The sequence below is a fragment of the Stegostoma tigrinum genome, chromosome 31, assembly GCF_030684315.1.
Source record: "Stegostoma tigrinum isolate sSteTig4 chromosome 31, sSteTig4.hap1, whole genome shotgun sequence".
NCBI classification, from domain to species: Eukaryota; Metazoa; Chordata; class Chondrichthyes; order Orectolobiformes; family Stegostomatidae; genus Stegostoma; species Stegostoma tigrinum.
The window spans coordinates 21,341,833-21,364,940 of NC_081384.1; the positions used below are offsets into that span (position 1 = coordinate 21,341,833).

The 23,108-nt window shown below is 42.2% G+C and overlaps 1 protein-coding gene and 1 long non-coding RNA gene across 4 annotated transcripts in view; one reads left to right on the forward strand and one right to left on the reverse strand.

Moving 5' to 3' along the window:
- The window catches only part of LOC125466203 (neurabin-2-like), a 211,184-nt gene that overhangs the window by 81,502 nt on the left and 106,574 nt on the right, over nt 1-23,108 (forward strand). The window lies entirely within an intron of this gene.
- The window catches only part of LOC125466205 (uncharacterized), a 49,041-nt gene that overhangs the window by 19,280 nt on the left and 6,653 nt on the right, over nt 1-23,108 (reverse strand). The gene's annotated exons all lie outside the window — the stretch shown is intronic.

The window sequence follows — 23,108 nt, forward strand, 5'->3', positions numbered from 1 at the left end:
ATTCATGTGGATTGGCTTTTACTGTTCAGTATCGTGGTATAAAAATGCTCTACCAGTGTTTCAGAAAAAAATACGTATTTTCGATCATACACAGTTCTGTACAAATGTATGCTGCTAATATCCAAAATTAGCTTTCTGTAACCATGGTCACCTTTGTTGTGTAAACTAATGGGTTCTGAAAATGTGATGTTGGAAACTGCAAACCTGATATATTGTACATTCTTGGATAGAGAATGAGGATTCTAGCTTCAGATCCCAGTGGGGTCAGATGTGTCCTTGCAGGCTCCTGATAGTCTTAGATGGTTGGGTTGGATTTATTGCTGTCATGCAATAAACTACTTGCTGTTAAGGCAGGTGCCTCTTTTCAGACTTATTTAATGGATTATCTTTTACCACAGCTCACCGAATAGGCAATGGTAGTTTGTCCAGTTTATAACCTACGTTTCAAGTCCTACCTGCTGCAGAGGTATGTCATGACATCTTCAATTATGTTGGTTAGAACATATCCGGAAAGGAGGCTTGGTGGCAGCAGATTAGTGGTTGGTTCCATGATACAACAGTCCCCATCAATGCTACCATACGATCCAAATACCTTTTGACCTGGACGATCATGAAAAGATCTTTCCTTTCCAGTTCGCCCAACCCAAAGATTTTTTTTCGCACTAGTAGATACAGATCAAGTAATGTCATCAAACTACTAAGCCACCTTCTGTACCAACTCTGTGCAAAGCCTTGGTGTCCTGTTTCCACCTTTGAGTGAGTTTTGGTTTACTGCAAAACAGAGGGAAAATTTTTTCGATGCTTCCTCCAGTTACTCAGTAGCTTTCTAGTTGGCCAAGATATTGATCTGAAAAACCAGTTTGCTATGTTTAGTGTGGAAACATTTTTGGTAAAGAAATAGAAGTTTGTTGTAAGAACTGCTATTCAGAGGATCGTTAAGGGAAAATTACCATTTAAATTACCGGTTAATGCTTTTAATAAGGCTGCGCAGCATTTTGTTGAGTGATGCTTTACCTAATGCACTGAGTGTCCAGCAGATTGGGAATAAACAAGTTATTACTGAGGCAGTTTTGCATTCTCTAATACTGCACCACATTTTATTTACATCAAGAATGTTCCCTACCTCCATAGCGGAAATCGGTCAACTGCTCCGCTGGACTACCTTGTCTGGATTTTCAGTGCTATGCCAAAATTGTCTACGCACTCTCCTTTTCCTTGGCTACCCTGAACCTTGGGGCTGTGTGTCATCCAGTGCACTCTATACCTTCAGTGGAGGTGGATAAGTAGAATCATTCTTAAAAGTTCTGTGAACATTGTGTTTCATCAGTGAGCACAAATCCTACAGCTATCTCCTGTTGCACTTTGAGGGAAGTTCAAATTATTACTATCAGCCAGTAGTGCCAAAATTATGTACTAAACCCACTGGTGTGTTATAATTTCAAATCATTTTGTTACAATCACTGCAGAACTTCAATGGCTTCCTGCAGGCAAGTTAATCGATTTGGAATCTTTGCGACATGGAGATTTTTCCATAACATTTCCCTGACTTCCTCAAATACTTTTCAGCTTCTGACTGTGTTTTGATAACCAGTCAGCTTCATATTGGCAGCTTTTAATATCTTAGATGTCTGTGTTAACATGTAGATGCCATACTGTTAACATATGCATTACATTCATAAGTCCAGTAATCAGCAGCTACAGTTGTGTATTCTGTTATAATGTAACTATCATAGCTTGTGGAATGAAACTAAATCAATTCTTTTCTAAACTTGTTTAATGCATGCCTTGTTTGAACTATTCTTTGTAGATTTCACGAGCAATCAAGCGTAAAGGCATAACGTCAGTGTGAAAGGACCACTTACAGAGGATGTGTTTTGAATTTGCACAGTGACTATTTTATTGCTTTAAGTAGGGGGTTCACAAATTGAGAACCAAGCACAAAACATGGCTTTCACTGACTCAGCTCATTGTTAACACCAGACAGAGAGGATGTTTATTACTTAGAGCACATACAGTTTTCTTTATTGGTGGAGGTGTTCTGGCCTTACTTGACTGGCTAGTATTTTATGCAAATCTGAGCAGGTTAGACAGATATCTGAGCTGAATTTTGTAGCTGATCAGGGTTTGGATTTCAAGTGTTTTCCTGCAGAGTTTGTTGCCAGTGGCCCATGTTTTGGCTTTCTGCCACATTCCCATCCAAGAGCTATTTTGAATGAGGGTAGCTCAGTCAGATAAACTGCTCTTCCTGTAACCACTTAAGCTCAATTATAGTTAATTAAAGGTGTTTTTAGGCTGCCTGGAACTTAGAGACTGCTCATGTTAGTCTGAACCCTTTATGGGGGAGGTGGGAGTTTAGTAGGGGTGGGGTGGGGCTAAAAGGATCATGTGACAGACTTCTCCCTGGTTCCATGGTGTTTGGCAGGCCCACAGCTGCTGGCCATTGCCTGGGATCATATTCTGCTGGCTGTGGATTTTACAAAAGAAAATGTACTTCCGATTGTCTTCCTATGTTTTAATGTTAAGATTGGAAGCACCCATCTCAGCTACTGGGGCTACTGGACTCTAGTGTCCTGGAGAGTCTCCCATTAACCTTCCAGCATCAGGAGCCTGTGTACGTGCAGTCCCTTTGAATGGTGAGCTGTTCCTAGGGGTTAATTGACTGGCACTTGGAAAATTACACAGTGCGTGTCTCAAGCACGTTTCAGTTTAGAACCCAGAACTGGGGGAAATGTGTGCAGATAATAAATCTGTTCAATGGCAGATTATAATGTAAACAATTTCGTATTCTCTCATCATTAGATGCTTACTAAACATTAACGTTCAAATGGGGAAAATTCTTGCTATCAAATTAATTTCACATTTACTGCTGGAATGTAAACTCTCAGCGTTGAGCAAGTTATTCCCAACCCTTAACATTTCAGGCCCATTGGGTTAAAGCAGTTAGTAGGAGGAATTTGTATTCAACAGCAGCCTGGCAATTAGCATCCCTTTTGGGATACTGTCTAACCACTGTATCTGCTACTTTTTGTGCTGTTTTGAAAATGGTTAAGATTGCCATTAAAATCACAAACTGAAGAATTTGCTGTGGATGTAGTAACATCTGGAACTGAAATAATATACAGGTTGTCTTGCTGCTAGAGACTGTGGTATGATGTGATTCATTGCACATTTTTGACATGTACATATGTCTTTGCACATTAACAATTATGACATTTCAAACATTTTCCAGAGCCTTGGTAAGTTGTGCTTCCTGTCCATTCCAGGAACATAGACCCCTGGAATCAATTGCTAAAAGAACTGGTCAAAATCCCACAGCTCATTGTGTTTATGGTTTCCTGTCTGTTCTTGAAAGCTGAAATTGAGTGTTATCTTTGTTGTTCTTTCATGAAATGTGGGTGGTGCTGCCTACTAATGGACCTTGAAAAACTGCCTGGTGAGCCAATTTTTGATGTAGGTATCATTGACAGTGTTGTTAGGAAGGGAATTCCACAGTTTTGATCCAGAAACAGTGATACAGTCCCAAGGCAGGATTGTGTATGGCTTACAGGGAAACTTGCAGGTAGTTGCTGTTCCATGTATCTGCTGCCCTTGTCCTTCTAACTGGTGGAGGATATGGGCTTGAAAGGAGCTGTGGCAGGATCTTTAGCACGTTGCTGCAGTGCATCATGTAGATGGTACACATTGGTGCCACAGTGCATTGATGATGAAGGCAATGAATGTTTAGGATGGTGGATGAGGTGCCAGTCAAGTAATCTGCTAGATAGTATATAGAACATCTTTGGAGTGTTGTTAGAGTGGCACTCATCCAGGCAAATAGAATGTATTCCATTTCACTTTGGATTTACACCTTGTAAATGTTGATCAAGCCTTGGGACTCAGAAGGTGACGAGTTCAATTCAGAATTCTCAACCTCTGACCTGCTCTTGTAGCCACAGTATTTATAGGGTAGCTGGCCCAGTTCAGTTCCTGATCAATAATAACCTCCAGGATATTGATAGTGGGGGATTCACTGATGATAGTGCCACTTGATATCAAGGGGTGATGATTAAATTCTCTTGTTATAGATAGCCATTACCTAGCATAGTGCAAATGTCACTGCTACTTGTTAGCCCAATTGTCAATTCTTAATAAAAAGAACTGTGGATGTTGTAAATCAGGAACAAAAACAGAAGTTACTGGAAAAGCTCAGCAGGTCTGGCAGCATCTGTGAAGAAAAATTCAGAGTTAATGTTTCAGGTCCGGTGACCCTTCCTCATAACAGGGAGTTTTTGTTGTCAGTTCTTGTTGCATATGGACATAGATTGCTTCGGTATTGGAGAATTAGCAAATAGAGATAAACGCTGTGCAGTCATTAGCAAACATCCTCACTTCTGATCTGATGATGGACAGTGAGTTGATGAATCAGCTGAAGATCATTGGTCCCAGGATCCTGCCCTGAAGAACTACTGCAGTGATTCTGGGACTGATATAATTGGCCTAACAAAAACAGCCATGTTAATTAATGCTGAGTATGACTCCAGTGAGTAGAGAGGTTTCCTCCTGACTTCCATTGACGACTTTTTGGTGCCATGCTCAGTTAAATCCTGTCTCAGTGCCAGTGGCAAATATTGATACTACACTGCCGGAGATCAGCTATTTTGTCCATGATTGGAGCAAGGTTGTAGTGAAGTCAGGGGCAGAATGGTCCTGGTGGAACCCAAGCTGAGTGTCTGTGAGTGAATTCTTACTGGGTAAGCGCTGTCACTGAAACCTTCCATCACTTTACTGGAGCTCAAGTCTTCAGTACTGAATGTTGGGGCTATGTTCTTTGAATAGTCAGTGTCTTTAACGGTTTCTTGACCTGAAGTAATTGAACTGGCTCACAATGGGCGTCTGTGACATTGTGGATCTCAGGAGGAGACTACGATGGATTTTGTACTCAGTATTTCTAACTGAAGATGTTTTCAGATTTTTCAGACATTTGTAAGTGGTCTTTGCGGAATGGACAAGGCTGTTGTTGTTTCTGGAGCCGAAGTTGATGTCAAGTGGTCCATCCAGTTTCATACTGTTTTGACTTTTTTGCAGTGGTTGGGTATAATTGCATGGGTTGCTCGGCCACTTCAGAGGGCAGTTAAGAGTCACATGTACACCATGTCAGGTCAGGAAAACAGATTTGTTTCCTTGCAGGACATTAGTGAAATCAGTTTTGTTTTAACAGCAATCTATGATAGTTTCATGGCTCCATCACTAACACTAGCTTCAATTTCAAATTTTATATTAATTAACTGAATTTTAGGTCCACGAGCAGCCACGTCCTATTTCCTTCAGGAAAACATATTAAACTTGGAGAGGAATAACTGGCATGTAATTGAATAGTACTGCCCCACTGTTGTGAATTAAAATTTTGGAGTGAGTATGTGGCATTGGGCTTCAGACCTCTGAATCAAACATCCACGTTACAGGCACCCTCTGCAAATCATCAATGACATGGATTTCAATTTCAGGCTACCACTTCAAGAGGAGTTTGGTGAGATGGCGAGGACAGGGAAAGGTGGAGGTGATAGATTGCGGGGCTGGGTGGTTGTCCGAAGGATCTGGCTGTCGACTTCAGATTGCTGTGTCAGGATGTATTTTTTCAGAACGTTAGTCTAGAAGAATTAACAGAATATTTTTGGATATAAAAGCATCGAACTATTTAAATCAAAATATCTAACGCTTGAACTAAGTGGCAGACATTTTCAACAAAGCGTAAGGAATGCATTATATGAGGAAAGAGTTTTAACTTGGGGAATAGGATGAGCAGTGACCTTGTAATAGAACTCATCACATCTGGCAGATAGATATGGGCATCATGACTCCCACTTGAAGTATTCTTGACTTGAATTCTATTCCTGAAGATTATTCATTCTTTCTGAATTCATCGGAACTCAAAATCTTTAGAATGTCGCATTGGTATAGGATGGTAAATCAGTAAGCAAGGACATAAGATGACAAGGGAAACAGCCTTGTTAACCATATATAAATTTCCATAAGACTGCAAGACAATAAGAAATGGGAGCAGAATTAGGTGATTTGGCTCATCGAGTCTGCTCTGCCATTCACTCATGGCTCATGTGTTTCTCAACCTCATTCTCATGCCATCTCCTCAACTATTGACTTACTTACTAATCAAAAACGTCTATCTGTAACAAAAACAAAAATTGCTGTAAAAAGTCAGCAGGTCTGGCAGCATTTGTGGGGAGAATGCAGACATTACATTTCAAATACAGTTCTGAAGAAGGGTCACGACCTGAAATGTTAACACTGCTCCTCTCTCCACACCTGCCAGACCTGCTGAATTTGTACAACAATTTTTGTTTCTGTTTCTGACATCAAGCATCTGTAGTTCCTTTTTTCCGCTTAGTACCTATCTATCTCTGTTTTAAATACACTCCATGACTTCACCACTCTAGCCTTCTGTGACAATGAGCTCCACAAATTCACCACCCTCTAGCCAAAGAAATTCCCCCTCATCTCAGTTTTAAAGGGTCATCCCTTCACTCGGAGGCTGTGCCCTGGAGTCCTAGTCCCTCCTACATTCAGCTTCTCCATATCCATTTTATCCAGGCTTTTCAGTATCCTGCAAGTTTCAATCAGATCCCACCTCATCCTTCTAAATTCTATTGTGTGCAGAACCAGAGTCCCCAACTGCTCCCCCTATGACAAGCCTTTCATCTTGGGATAATTCTTCTGAACCTCCTTTGGACTCTCTCTAATGCTAGCACATTCTTCCTCAGATACAGGGCCCAAAACTGCTCACAATTATCCAAATGCATTCTGACTATAGCCTAGTACAGCCTCAGCAAAACATCCCTGCTGTTGTATTTTGGCATCTTGAATTGAAAACCAGCATTGTATTTGCCTTCCTAACTGTCAACTGAAACTGCATGTTGACCTTAAGAGAATCCTGAATAGGGACTGCTAAATCATTTGCGCTTCAGATTTCCAAAGACTTCCCCATTTTGAAATAGTCTACACCTCTATTCTTCCTACCAAAGAGCATAGCCACCCACTTTCCCACATTGTATTTCCTCCAAGGTATGCACCATCCTGACTTGGAATGTGACCATTTCTTCACCAACCCTGGGCCGGAAATCCTGGAAGTCTACTTTTTGGGACGCTTTTGGGAGTGCATTCCCTAATTGACCACTAGGGGTTCAAGGCAGTAGTTCAGTGCTGTTATCTCAGGGACAATTATGGATGGGTATAAAAACTAGCCTTGCCAGTGACTCCAACATCTTATGGATGAAGAAATATAAAGCAGAGTCTTTGAAACATTTGGTTAAAGATTAGGAATTGTCAGACACATAACCATTTATGTTGCATTTGGGAGAATACAACTAGGAATTACCATTTTTATGTTTTTGAGTACAGAAGGAATTTAATATACACTTTAATTGAACAGTGCTTTTTTTCTTCAGAAACTACTGACCATAATTGTTATTTTGTTATAAAATAGATTTAAAAGTTGTAAAATTAATAAACATTACTGAACAAAAGACAGTGCTTGAATTTCCTTCCTCCTTCAGCCTGGCTCTGTCATTGTGTAAAATATTTTGTTATTTTGGAAAAAAAAGTGTGAAATTATATTATTGATGCTGCGTGAGACTTAGACTGATAGAAGGGTAAGTAGATTTGCGAGTAATGGTTGTAATTCCACATCCCTAACATAGTTATCTTCATTAATTGATATAATGCTGTAACTAACCTTAGAGTTTTGTGCTTAGGCCGCACTCTTGTCAAATGGCTTTAAGCTTTAATCATAGGTCTGAAAGTTGGACGAGAGATGGGTATGATATGTTATGTTAAGCAGTCAGACTTTGTCAAAGGCTGGATGGACTAGGACTTCTTTCACTGGAGCATAGGAGTTTGAGAGGCAACCTGGGAAGTTTAGAAAGTATTGAGGGATATAGATAGCGTTGATGGTAGTTGTCTTTTCACTAGGATGGGGGATTTAAAGGTTTGGGGCACATGTTTAAGGTGAGAGCAAAGAGATTTTAAAAAATCATGAGGGACATTTTTTTTTAACAGAGGGTGGCTTGTGTGTGAAGTGAACTTTGAGGAAGTGGTGAACGTGGGTACAATTACAATGTTTAAAAGACATTTGGATAAGTACATGAATAGGAAGGGTTTGAAGGGATATAGGCCAGGAGCAGACTCGTGCAACTAGTTTAGTTTGGGATTAGGTTCAGTAGGGACTGGCTGGTCCACAGATTCTACTTCTGTTCTGTATGATGGGTATAACGCAATGAGAAGAGTATAGATTTTTCGAGTAGGGTGGAAAGTGTAGCAGCATTCAACCCCTGTATTCTTAATTGATTACTGATAGATAATAAGAGTACAACCAAGTAGAAGCAAATTACTGCAGATGTTGGAATTTATTTTGAAGACAAAACATGCTGGAGATCACAGCAAGTCAGACAACATCCGTGGAGAGAAAGCAAGCTAACATTGAGTCTAGGTGACTCTCCATCAGAACTCTGAAGGACATGGACGTACATGGAATAGTGTAGGTTAGATGGGCTTGAGATCGGTATGACAGGTCGGCACAACATCGAGAGCCGAAGGGCCTGTACTGTGCTGTAATGTTCTATGCTCTAAGGTAATCAACTTCTGCTTAAAATATCAGAATAGTCTCATTTACAGTGGAGTTTAGCAAAAGGATATGTTATTTGTTTCATTTACTGAATTGCTTACCCGCTATGTTCAGTTTTCTGTTGTAGGTACAAACCTCTTAATTAATTACCTAATTAATTAACCTTCTCTGGCAGACATTGTATTATAGGACATCTTGCAGTGCATTGTTTCAGACAACTTTCTGTCCTCTGACATAACCGTACACCTCTATCTCTGTCATCTTGCACACTCCTAATCATAATTGTTCTGCCATTTGTGGTCAGATCCTATCTTCAATTTTTCCAGGTCCCAAGTTCTGGAATTCCCTTCTGACAGTGCTCCACCGCTCTACCTCACTTTCCTCCTTTAAGATATTCTCCTTCACCCAGCTTTTGATTGTTTGACCTAATTTCCCCTTTGTTGTTTGTTGCCATACTTTGTTTTATAATGGTCCTTTGAATGCTTGGGATATTTCGTACCTTTAAAAGGTATTCTGTAAGTAGAGACAGACTTCGGTTTGGCTACGTTTGAGAGAGAGAGAGAGATACAGAGCTAATGTCTCAAGCCCCATGATTCTTCTTAGGATTCCTGGAGTTATTCTTCTCAGGGATTTTTCTCAGTTTCTGGAGAAGAGTCATATTGGACATGAAACATCGGCTCAGGTTCTCGTTCCAAAGATGCGGCCAATCTGCTATTTTTCCCCAGCCCTTCCTGTTTTAATTTCAGATCTCCAGCATCCACCATATTTAGGTTATTGTAGCAGGCATGATGGACGGTCACTGTGGATTGTTAATACTCTGAAGCTCACGTGAATAGAAGACTCCAGAAGTCATGTTTTAACTAGATACAGGATTTAGTTTTCAGTGGGTACTTTTTCCTATGAAACTGAAAGAGTATTGTGAATTTTGGCACACTTCTCTTAGACTAGCACTGTTCGCAGACTGGAGTTGTTCCATGTAATGAAATCCTCGTGCAATTTTCATTTTTAAGGAAAGCTTTTGTGGAGCGATTCAAAGCAGCCATTTCCAGTCTTGAGTTGCTTAACCTTCACTGACAGTGTTCTCCTTCAGGTACTGGAGAAAAGCCAAACGGGATATTTTAACACCATTCCCCCACCTCCCCCTCCGACCCCGATGGAAAAGTAGGCCAGTTCTTCCAACAGAATAAAAGACGTTGGCAAGTTTAAGTTCCTAACTGCAGCTGGTCGGAAGACGTGATGCTTGTTGCCACCAGCTGCAGTTTTTTTTAAATATTAAAGGGCCAGAGATTGGCTCAGTGGAAGAAAAACAGGCAAAACTAAACTTAGAGAGCTGGTGGAAAGCTGAGCTCCCAACGTAACATGCATAAGAAATGAAATGAAATGCTCTTGTCAGGAAAGGTAATTAATTCTCGAGAATCTCTGATGTCACAGACACAAGTATGTTTTGCGTAACATATTCCCATGTGTTGAATGAAATGTTTCAATTGGGAGCCACATTTTGTAATGAAAATATCTATTCCTATGTTAAAATACATTAGTTTCAATTCAACTCTTCTGTGTTTATCCATATATTTTGACCTTGAAATATTCTGATAGTTCCTGCCAGGAATTCAGAACCAAAAACAGGAAGATTCACCATCTCCATAGGGTGTAGGTACAAGGTGAGAGGGGAAAGATTTAAAAGGGACTTAAGGGGCAACTTTTTCATGCAGAGGGTAGTGCATGTATGGAATGAGCTGGCAGGAGAAGTGATGGAGGTTGGTACAATTACAACATTTAAAAGGCATCTGGATGGGTCTATAAATAAGAATGGTTTAGAGGGATGTGGACTAAATGCTGGCAAACAGGACTGGATTAATTTAGGATATCCATTCAGTATGGATGTGTTGGACTGAAGGGTCTATGACTGTGATCTCCGTTGCAACTTCTCACAGTTTTGAAGCGAGCCTTCAGTGACTCCAAGTAACAGGCTTCGAGAGGGAATTATAACTGCTGGTATAAGTTGTCCATCTCCATTCAGCACTGGGGCACTTCAAGGAAAGCCGTTCACCACTGAGATGAGTTAACTTGTGAACAAATGTAATGAAATAACCGGTATTGCAAATCCCATTCCCAGCTACAAAAGAATCCAGTAGTAGCATCTAACGTTCCTCCTGGAGTGAAGGAGGTGACAGTTTGCACAATGTGCGAGAAATAAAACAGCTGATAAGGCTAGTGAGCACATTTCTTTCAATTAAAAAGCACATATAATTACTTTCTCTTTTGTGATTAACCTCATAATAATGGTTCATGGCAGATTCCATAACTGAGTGACTATTCTTTGTTTCCAATGATATAAAAGATCATTGCACAAGTGACCCCTACCCCTCTGTCTCTCAGTATAAATCAGTGAAGCTGGAACCTTAATTCCAGTCACACTTTTTCTGAAATCACTTGCATGCTGTGAACCACGGAAGCTACTTATCTTCTTGTCAACATTTTAATTGTCATCTTTGAATTTTGGGAGATGTGGTTGTTAACTTAAAGAGCTGTGTAACAATGCATGCTGGGCTGCTAAAATGTGGCTCCACATTCAAACAAGTGAAAGGATTATGCAAAGTAGTTGCAGGAAGTTAAGAGAAGTCATTAAACTCAATGTCTTAACTTTCTGGATTTACAATTTTCTTAAATTCTCTCTGCACTGTTCATATGCTGTACCGTAACTCCTGTCCAGCTGTTTTTACTGCTGCACTGGCAATTATTAAAGGTCTGGGAGCACCGCTCCCAGAGCAGAACAATAAAATTTTAATACAATGAAGCTTGCAAACATTAATTTTGCATGTTCTGACATCGGTTCTTCCACTCTGAGAAAATGTAAACAAAGAATCTATTGAAGACATGCATCTCCTATGGAGACTATTTTGTTACATGAGTTTAAATTGGCCAAGAGCTTTGGCCTGTATTGTGGTTGATTGCGCAAGTTACAGAACTGAATATAATAAAATTGGCCAGACCTCTAACTGGAGTGTGCTAGGGATGTTCACATGTGTGGTTTGGAGTAAGGACTTGCCATTGAATGAATTTAGTATTTCAGATGAGATATTAAACTGCAGACTGCCCTGATGTCCCAGGTGAATGTAAAAGATTCCATGGCATTATTTTGGAAGAGGAGCAGGGTAGTTATCACTGGCCTGACCAGAGACACATTTATCCCTTAATCAACAGTACAGAAAGCAGATTGTCATATTGCTGTTGGTGGGAGCTTGTCATGTGTAACTTATGCCTTGTATTACAACAATATCTGAACTCCACTGCTAGCTCATTGGCGGTAAAGTGCTTAGAACATCCTGTGGCTGTGAAAACCTACAACTGGATAATCATTGAGTTATAAGAGTAAATGAGTTGCTATCATCCATAATCCTATTTTAGCACATTTGAGAACTTCTCATGCGACATTTTTTTTTTGAATAGCAATGTATGCTGCAACCGGAAGTGTCAAGCTTTGCAGAGTTTGTTGAAGAAAATTACAGCATGCCAAGTCACTTACCTTAAATATAAGCTGTGCTGCTGAGCGTTTCTTGTCTCTGGTGTCAGCCTTGGTTTGAAAGTTAGAGAACTGAGGGCTCAACCCCACGGCAAGCAAGCGAACGCATTATTTAGACTGATATCTACCATCAGGACTGAATGAAAGCTGCACTGTCGGGATGCCATCCTTTAGTGAAGCCATTCCACGCAGCACCCCCCCCCGCCCGGCCTCAGATTTAAGTAAAAGATTTCATAACAAATACTCTAAGAACAGAGAGGTTCTACTTTGGGTCCTTACCAACAGGTTTCTTTCAATTGATGCTGTCTGAGCAGAAAATTTGATCAATTATTCCTTTTCTCATGGGACTTAGTGTGCACACGTTTCCAAGTTCAGTTAGTTTCAACAATGGCAGCACTTCAGTAGTATGTTGGAGCATTCCAAGGATACAAAAGTCATCATATGAGTACAGATTCTTTCTTTAATGTGTATGAATCATCCTTGTGGGCAGCTTCCAAATTATCAGTAAACCAATAAGAGATAAAAACAGAATTTTTCCCAGCCTTTGAGTGGTGTGGCCAATGGAGAGAAATGTGTGAAAATACAATGAGATTGAAAAATACCTGAGTCTCAGTCTCAAGAAAATATAATTCTGAATCTCGCCACTTCGACATAAACAATGTCTTTCTGTCTGTGGCTGAAAATGATAGATGAACTATAATTGCCGATGAATATACCAAACTCATCCCAAGTCTGTTGTGACATTGTGCCGAAAGCATTGTAAACTTCTCCAATTTCGCCCTCATTTGTAACATCACTGGGTGAAACTAAATACGCAAGAGTGCCAGTGATACCTTATAAACATTGAATAAATAGGTAGTTTGCAATTTTGATCAGTTGGCTGGGAAAGGGAGAGTGATAGCGACTATCCAAATGGATTTTTCTACATCACACAATAATGCGCCTAACTGATCAACTAACTATAGTGGGATTGAATTTGGTTGTCATGTTGCCTGTGTCTCACGCATAAAGCACACCCAATGTATAACATTGAGAATGAAAACTGGACTGGTGGTGTGGCTATCTCTGCAGTGGTCATTGCTGCTTTTAGATGTTTCTAGTGGTCACTGGAAAGTAAAATTGGAGCAAACTGAATATGTTAAGAAATGCCTTGAGCCTGGTTCCAGAGACTCTTGGTCGTGTGCATTCTGCAACTAGCTGTTCCTGTTCAGGAAAGGGTCCACCAGAGGTCTCGGGGAAAAAACATGGTTGAGAGAGATGCTTTTTCTTTACCATCCTGTCTTGCAGATCGAGGGAACCCCTGCCAGCTCCGCAGCATCATTTAAGGGCATCGTCAGTCCATATGAAGCTGACCTGTGCTTTTCTGCACAACCCCCTTGCACTACTTTACTGAGGTCTGCTGTCAGAGTTAGAGGTCAAGGGAGCTTCTTCTAGACATGTTAAGGACTCAGCAGGTTACTTCTGTTATTAAAATAAGTCTGGCACCTAATTTCAGGTGGGCTTCTCGTCTTCAGCGTCAAGGCTGCCTGCCCTTGAAGCTTGCCAAGTATTTTGCATTTAAGAAGGGCCTAAACAAATTTGTGACTCAATAAAATATGCCTATAGACCAGACTAACCTGTTTTTCCAAATGCATTATTTATATTATTATTCAGCATACAGAGTGCAAAGTATATTTCATTTGATGCTAGTGTGCATAAGAAGTGCACTTCAATCGAAATCAAAGTAGGATCATTTTACACCACAGAAAAGAATCGATGTGCAAAGAGCCCCATTGGTTCCAATAGAAATGCAGATAACATGAGTCTTCCCATGAGCTAGATTCCAAAAAGATGCGCACATACTGGATATTCACCTCCAGCCTATTGTCAACTCAACACTCAAATCGTGAATCAGATCACAAGAATTAACAGATTAATTGCTGTTAAATGCTGATGACTACAAGTGCATTTGCCCAGCAATCCCATACTGTAGTTAAGAGATAATGGGAACTGCAGATGCTGGAGAATTCCAAGATAATAAAATGTGAGGCTGGATGAACACAGCAGGCCAAGCAGCATCTCAGGAGCACAAAAGCTGACGTTTCGGGCCTAGACCCTTCATCAGAGAGGGGGATGGGGGGAGGGAACTGGAATAAATAGGGAGAGAGGGGGAGGCGGACCGAAGATGGAGAGTAAAGAAGATAGGTGGAGAGAGTGTAGGTGGGGAAGTAGGGAGGGGATAGGTCAGTCCAGGGAAGACGGACAGGTCAAGGAGGTGGGATGAGGTTAGTAGGTAGCTGGGGGTGCGGCTTGGGGTGGGAGGAAGGGATGGGTGAGAGGAAGAACCGGTTAGGGAGGCAGAGACAGGTTGGACTGGTTTTGGGATGCAGTGGGTGGGGGGGAAGAGCTGGGCTGGTTGTGTGGTGCAGTGGGGGGAGGGGACGAACTGGGCTGGTTTAGGGATGCAGTAGGAGAAGGGGAGATTTTGAAACTGGTGAAGTCCACATTGATACCATATGGCTGCAGGGTTCCCAGGCGGAATATGAGTTGCTGTTCCTGCAACCTTCGGGTGGCATCATTGTGGCACTGCAGGAGGCCCATGATGGACATGTCATCTAGAGAATGGGAGGGGGAGTGGAAATGGTTTGCGACTGGGAGGTGCAGTTGTTTGTTGCAGACTGAGCGGAGGTGTTCTGCAAAGCGGTCCCCAAGCCTCCGCTTGGTTTCCCCAATGTAGAGGAAGCCGCACCGGGTACAGTGGATGCAGTATACCACATTGGCAGATGTAGTTAAATTAGGATTACATGTTGATTGGGATTTCAATGCAAATTTGAGGTAAAACAGCCCGGTTTATAACTGATAACAGTGTCGAGCTGGAGGAGCACAACGGGCCAGGAAACGTCAACTTTCCTTCTCATCTGATGCTGCCTGGCCTGCTGTGTTCATCCAGCTCCACACTGTGTTGTCTGACTTCAGCTTTGGCCATTCTTACTACCTCCCAGTTTGTCGGTGCTTGTACGTAAACCATTGAAATGGGAATGTGGCTGTGCAGGCCATTAAAAGGGGTGTTATGCACTCACCATGGTATATGTCCTCAGCAATTCATTTTCATTCAAATTAAATGGCTCCTAAAACTGTCTCTTTGTTTGGTTCAGTGCCATGGCTTGGAATTGTTTGGGTGTAGTCCATGATCAAGGGAAATTGCAAGTAGGAATGTGTGATCACACTCAAAAGAGATTGTAGATCTCCTTGCTCAATTTAGGTATGGCCATTTGCCTTCATTGCGTGGTCACCATTCACTGTTGGAGCACCATGGGGATGTGGGGGACCTTGTTTCAGAGAGGCCCTGATCCATGTGACCTCTTGAACTAAGATCATGCATCAAACCACAGGACCTAGGATATTTCATTTTCCCCAGTTGAGTATTCCTATCAAACTCTACTGATTCGTTTACCAACATAGATTTTAGAAAACCCACACCAATCTCAAATCCCACTGCTGCAGCCAGGAAGGTTTTCTTGTCACATGGAAATACCAGCAATATTCGGGACCGGCAAGCTTGAAAATTTCCCGTTCTTCCAGCACCAATCTCGCTTCTTGAGAATATGTGCAATCTCTGATACACCACCAAGTGTTCTGACTCCTACTTTTTTCAAGATGCAACCTGCGTCTGGGTCACAACATTAATCTTTTCTCTTTTCACTTATCCAGGATTGACACTTACAAATACTAATACCATAAGGTGTTATTGAACAGACTCTTACTGATGTCATAGCTAAACAGGGTTCAGAGTCATACATGGCTCCAGGGACTACTGGAAAGGAGAAAGTGCTCGTCACTGAGGCAGTGGTAGAAGACCCTCATTACCCTGTTTGGAGGGAAAGTGTCCTTCTGTGAAATCTTTACTCACATTAACATCTCAAGGATTCATCTTTCAGTTATTAACTGACTCGGAGGTAGGCAGTGTTGCCTCTGAGGCAGTAGGTTGCAAGTTCAAGCCCCAATCCAGGGACTGGAGCACAAATTCTAAGATGACATATTGTGCAGTACTGAGGGTGTCCTTTACTCTTAGTAATGTAGTGTGCTGCAGAGACATTTGAAGCCAGTCTTCAATGCCTGCCTTCCTAGATGGAAGCATAGATCTAAATGATCCCATTTCACTCTCCCATTCAATATTTATCCTCCAGCAAGATCACAGAAGCAGGTTATATTGTTTAAAGGAACGAAACAGCCAACTTGTTCGTGCTGTGTGTAGGACCTTGTGAGAAAATTAGTTGCATTATAATAGTGACCACTTCAAAAGATATTTGATTGGCTGTAATTCGGGAAATCATCAGGTCAGGAGTGGTATTATCTAAATGCAGGCTGTTCTTTCATTTGTCTGTTTTTTTTAAAAAATGTTCCTGAGGTCTGAAGAGGTCAGTTGATCACTTTCAATTTGACTTCATTTGCTTAAAATGTTACAGCTGTCCCCATGTCTTCCAGTTCCCTTATGGGAGCATGTTGTGTAAGTGCAGTGACCTCTGAAACAGGAAATTGGGTGAGAATCATGGGAGACAAAAATCTTGCCTCATGGCAGCGCTACAAATTAGAGGAGAATGCAGCCTGACATTTCCAAACTAGTGATAAGAATAGCCTAATTGAATGAGACATTAGAATGTTAACTTATCCATCCTGTCTACAGTTTTGTGTTTCTTTCTTGGATTTCCTCAGAGATTAATATGTCAACACCATCCGTAGTGTGTTGTAATCTGTCATATCCTAATTCCTCAAGCCAAGCCAACAAACAAAAGAACTGTCATGTTGTGTGGCTGAATGGTTAGATCAATAACTAATCCTGTGTTCTGAAGGTAGCCAAGAAAAGAACAACTAAAGAAGGCAAAACCAAATTAGAGGAAAGAACTTGAAAAGTACATACTAAGTGAGAGCTAGCGCAGTCTCATTGGACTGTGCACTGTGCTTCTATCCACAGACCCTTGAAATATATTGAACATACCAAAACAAACTAACCTGGAGAGATAGTAGGAACTGCCGATGCTGGAGAATCTGAGATTACAAGGTGAACAGCTGGATGAACACAGCAGGCCAAGCAGCATCATAGGAGCAGGAAAGCTGACGTTTCGGGCCTAGACCCTTCAGAAATAAGGGAGGGGAAGAGAGTTCTGAAATAAATAGGGAGGTGGGGGGGAGGCGGATGGAAGATGGATAGAGAACAAGATAGGTGGAGAGGAGACAAACAGGTCAAAGGGGCGGGGATGGAGCCAGTAAAGCTGAATGTAGATGGGCAGTTAGGGAGGGGATAGGTCAGTCCACGGAGGAAGTACAGGTTAGGGAGGCGGGGACAAGCTGGGCTGATTCTTTCCCTATTTATTTCAGAACCTCCTTCCCTTCTCCCATTTCTGAAGATGGGTCTAGGTCGAAATGTCAGCTTTCCTGCTCCTCTGATGCTGCTTGGCCTGCTGTGTACATCCAGCTCAACACCTTGTTAACTGACCTTGCAATTGGATCATGAAACCTGCATTAGCATTTGTCAGAGACTTAAATACATTGTATACTCTCTTTGCAATTAATGCTGTTCCTGATTGTTGCACAAAAGGCTATTTCCGAAACTTCTCAAAATTGCATGGAGTTCATGAAATATACCAACAAGGAACATCTGGATTTTGTTTCTCAAACTAAACACATCAAAATAAATAGGCACTGTAATCTCAAGAAATCTCACCTTTGGACATTTCATCATAATCCCTTGAGGACACTGGATTCCAAAGATCCTTCTTCACTGGCGTCCAGTACAATTCAGTGTGATAACCAACTTTCCCTAATAGATAGTGTACCCACGCAAGTGGATAATGGAACAGCTCACATAGCTCCTCAGTCAGTTGGAATTAAAGGCATTAAATTGGCCCTGGAACACTTCCAGAACATCTATACTGCTCAGCAAGTGATCTGACTCCTATTTTTGTTTTGTTAAGATGTAACCTATTACCTGAGTTGCAACACTGATTTTCTTTTTGATCAGCATTTGTCTAGGACACTTACAAGTGTCATTACCATGTGCTGTTGTTGAGCAGACTCTTGCTGACATTATAACAGAACAGGGATCAGGGCCATCTGTAGCTCCTGCATCTGCTGTCCAAATGAATCCAGCTATGAGATCTCCCAAAAAGTTGACATCAAACAGGACGAGGCTTTAAGCTGGAAGTACCCTGAAAAGACTTCAAAACCTGGTAGAAATGACAAACCCTTGCACAATACAATTGTCAGGTCATGATCATCTCCAACAGAAGAGAATTTGACCATCTCACTTTGACATTCAATGGCATTACCACTGCTGAATCTACTGATCAATATCCTGAGAGTTACCAGTGACCAGAAACTGAGCTAGTCTAGACATAGAAATGCTGTGGCTACAAGAGCAAGTCAGAAGCAGAGAATTCTGCATCAAGAACTCCCCTCCCGGCTCCCTAACTCACGTTCACCACCTGCAAAGTGCAAGACGAGAACATGATGCAGACCCCTCAACTTGCCTAAATGTTTACACAGCTCCAACAACACTCAAGAAACTCAATGCTGTTCAGAGCGAAACAGCCTGCATGATTGGCACCCCATCCATCGACTTTAACATACACTAAATCCACCATTGATGCACAAAATACACTGCAGCAGCTCGCCAAAGCCCCTTCAATAGCACCTACAAAACACCCGATTGAAAAGGCCTCAGCTAAGGAAAGGCAATAAAGGCAGGTCTGGCCAGCGACATCCAAATCCGGCGAAAGAATCCATAAGTGAAATAAGTAAATGCTGTCACCCCATGATTGTGAAGAAGGGAACACATGTATAAGATCAGAGGTAATGGGAACTGCAGATGCTGGAGAATGAGATAACAAAGTGTGGGGCTGGATGAACAAAGCGGGCCAAGCAGCATCTGAGGAGCACCAAAGCTGACGTTTCAGGCCGAGACCCTTCATCAGAAAAGGGGGATGGGGAGAGGGGGGAGGTGGACTGTAGATGGATACAGAAGAAGATAGGTAGAGAGGAGAGTATAGGTGGGGAGATAAGGAGGGGATAGGTCAGTCTGGGGAGGATGGACAGGTCAAGGGGACGGGATGAGGTTAGTAGGTAGGAAATGGAGGTGCAGCTTGAGGTGGGAGGAGGGGATAGGTGAGAGGAAGAACAGATTAGGGAGGGGGGGACGAGCTGTGCTGGTTTTGGGATGCAGTGGGGGAAGGGGAGATTTTGAAGCTTGTGAAATCCACATTGATACCATTGGGCTGCTGGGTTCCAAAGCGGAATATGAGTTGCTGTTCCTGCAAACTATGGGTGGCATCATTATGGGACTGCAGGAGGCCCAGGATGGACATGTCATCTAAAGAATGGGAGGGGGAGTGGAAATGGTTCGCGACTGGGAGGTGCAGTTGTTTATTGCGAACTGAGCGGAGGTGTTCTGCAAAGCCGTCCCCAAGCCTCCGCTGGGTTTCCCCGATTTGTAGAGAAAGCCACAACGGGTACAGTGGATGCAGTATACCACATAGGCAGATGTGCAGGTGAACACCTGCTTGATGTGGGAAGATTTCTCGGGGCCTGGGATGGGGGTGAGGGAGGAGGTGTGGGGGCCAAGTGTAGCATTTCCTGCAGTTGCAAGGGAAGCTGCCAGGTGTGGTGGGGTTGGAGGGGAGTGTAGAGCGGACAAGGGAGTCACGGAGAGAGTGGTCTCTCCGGAAGGCAGACAAGGGTGGGGATGGAAAAATGTCTTTAGTGGTGGGGTCAGAGTGTAGATGGTGGAAGTGTAGGAGGATGATGCGTTGTATCCGGAGGTTGGTGGGGTGGTATGTGAGGATGAGGGGATTCTCTTTTGGTGGTTATTGCGGGGGCGGGGTGTGAGGAATGAGTTGCAGGAAATACAAGATAACTTGCCACTATAACTGTGGCCCTCCTGCATCATTGGCTCCAGGGACGAAGGTGGGAAAGTTAAACGAGGGCATCACTGGCCATCCATCCTGTCAACTGGGAGGCCTACTCAAGATATCTGCTTGTCTTCAGCTTCAGCTGGGATGTGAGAGTGTGACTGTTGTCAGGGAGATACCAGTGGCTTCACCCAATTTTTGCCCAAGTTGGCACCTAATAGCCATTAATTGACTACACACCATTGGGGAATGGATAGCCAATATCAGCCTGACATTGCATCCGGCAGGATCTCTGAAAGGCAGAAAGCATGCTAGGTAGACAACCTTTCAATACTTTCCCCATTCTCTCAGCTCCAAAGCCACTCCTGCAGGGCTGATAAGATTCTGTGCGATAGTCTCCAGTGTGATAGTCTTGTGATTGAAAGATTCAGCCAGTGTTAATTCAGGACACTGTAGTGGTTTAGGCGTTAAAAGACAGGTTAGTTAACTCCTATTTTCCATTTCGTTTCAGAGGCTGTACCACCCACGAGGCTGAAGAGTCTCTTTTTCAGTACAATGACAAATTCTGCAGGAGTTTTCTTGAGCATTGTGTTTAACTGATCTTCCAATAGATTGCTGAATTTGCAGGGTCCCATTCCTAGACATTACTGGTGAGGATTATCTATAATGAAGTTTCATTTCCTCTATACTTTAAAAGATATAATCAAATACAAAGACATTAATGGTGAGGATTATCTGAAATGAAGTTCTCGTTTCCTGTGTACTTTAAACAGTGCAATCAGACACACACAATTCAGACAAAAGTGATATTACTAATCCTGTATAAGGCTGCACACAGTAGTTCAGAGACACCATGGCACAATTTGGAAGGAGTTGCAAATAGTCAGTCTTAATTCAGGGTTGTGGTTGGTGGAGAGGTCTGACTGTTTAGTGATGATTAATGGCATCTGCTATGATGTGTTCCTGCTGAGCAATCAGTACTTAATGCCCTTGTGGTACAATGTCAGTTATTCCTAACTCATATAATATTCTTCAATATCTGTTCCATGCTGTGTTGAAATCTAGTTCTCTTCAGGTTTATAACAAGATGAAGGAACCATAACATGAGCTATTTGCATTTAATTTGTTTGAGAAGTAGCTGCTGATATTCTGCTTCATTCTCGCCTTTGACACTGGAATCTCATCAGTTCCTAATTGGGGGCCTTAATTTGATTCACCACAACCTAAAGTGCTCAGCATTTGAAATTCTTGGAGCATGTGAATTTAACGGGGCACTTTTTTCCCCCCCCCATTTTTCTCCAATAAGAGACCACTTAGCCCCAGTTTACAAAGAGAGCAAAAAAGAAATTGTTGATCCCGGTTACAGCAGTGTGTTTATCCTCCAGGGAAGGACAGACATAAAAATAGGAGGAAAGAGAGGTGTGCAGACACTCCTGCTTCAGGTTTACCTTCAGGACCAGGGTCATGGCCATTTGGAAGAGTAGCAAGAAGAACTGACCTGAAGCTTCATATCCAGCACCAGTCAAATTATCTGAGGTGGTTTAGAATGGCACTGGCAGGGTTCCGAATATGTGTTTTCTTTTCAAAACAGGACCGAGATTACAGTTGAAGGCTTTCTCGCTGCTGTTCAGAATATCTGCAACTATCAAATATTACTGCATGTAAGGGTTTCAGGACCTGGGACCAACCTTGCACTGATGTCACAGAATTGCACATCACTAATCATAAATAGCACAGTATGGATGCAGTTACACTTCACCTAAACCACATCACACTAAAGTGGACATTTAAAGAGAACTTGAGAGCATAAGACCATAACCAGAAAAAATAAGAAGAGGAGTAGGTCACTCAGCCCCTCAGACCTGCTCCACTATTCAAGAGGACCATGGCTGATTCAATACTCCTCACTTATGCTTTCCTGCCCTTTCCCCGCGACTCTTGGTTCCCATTTTGATCAAGAATCTAAATCAACTATAAATATACACAAGGAGTTCCAAAGCATCTCAACCTGCTGAGAGAAGAAAATCCTCCTCATCTCAGTCTGAAATTGGCATCCCTTCATTCTGAGATTAAGCCCTTTGGTCCAAGACTCACCCATGAAGGTGAACATCCTTGTCATCATTCACCTTGTAAAGCCCCTTAAGAATCTTATATAATTCAATGAGTTCACCTCTCATTCTTCTAAACCCCTGTGAATTTAATCCCAACCTGTTTAGCTGTTAAGACAATCCCTCCACATCAGGTGAACCTTCGCTGAACTGTCTCCAATGAAATTGTATCTTTCCTTGAATGAGATGACCAAAACTGCTGCCAGTACTCCAGACGTGGTCTCACTCGCACCCTGTAGAGCTGTAGCAAAACCTCCCTATTCTTATACTCCAACCCCCCTTGAAATAAGGGCCAGTGTACCATTAGCCTTCCTGATTGCTTGTTGGTTTATGTGCTAGCTTTCTGTGGTTTGTGCACTAGTACAAGTCTCAAGTCTCATTGTGTTGCAGCTTTCTGTAGATTTTCTCCATATAAATGAGCATATGAACACACAGAGGAAGTTTAGCCCATCCCTAAAGTAATGATAAGGTTGGAGCCACCGTGAGTGATTGTATTTATTATTAATGGATACGAAATAGAGTTACTCTGAAACCTAAGCCCAGAGATGACTCGACTTTGCCTTCTCGAACAGTCGGCCTTGAACCCAAACTCATAATATGGCGTCAAATCACATGACAGCACACTGCTGCAGGGTCCAGCTGGATTTCTGCCCATGATTCTTTGTGCAAAGCTTGAGTGGATGTGGAAGCAGTACATCAATAGGAGAAGGTCGGGTAGAGTTCACATCAAGAGCTCTCCTCTTAGATTGAGGAGTTGGGGGATGGAGACCCAGCTGTTAATTTTCATTTATCATTATTTGCACTAGCTTCAACTCAACAGTTAGTCAGTAATGGGCTTTTTTTTATAGATTGGGTAGATTTGAATTGGTTTTCTGATAGGCTGACATTAAGCGCTTGGTTTTATCCCCAAAACTTGTTTGGCATTTTTGTTATTTTGTCCACTGTGATGTGAGTCACAGTACAACAATGCTTCCTTTATG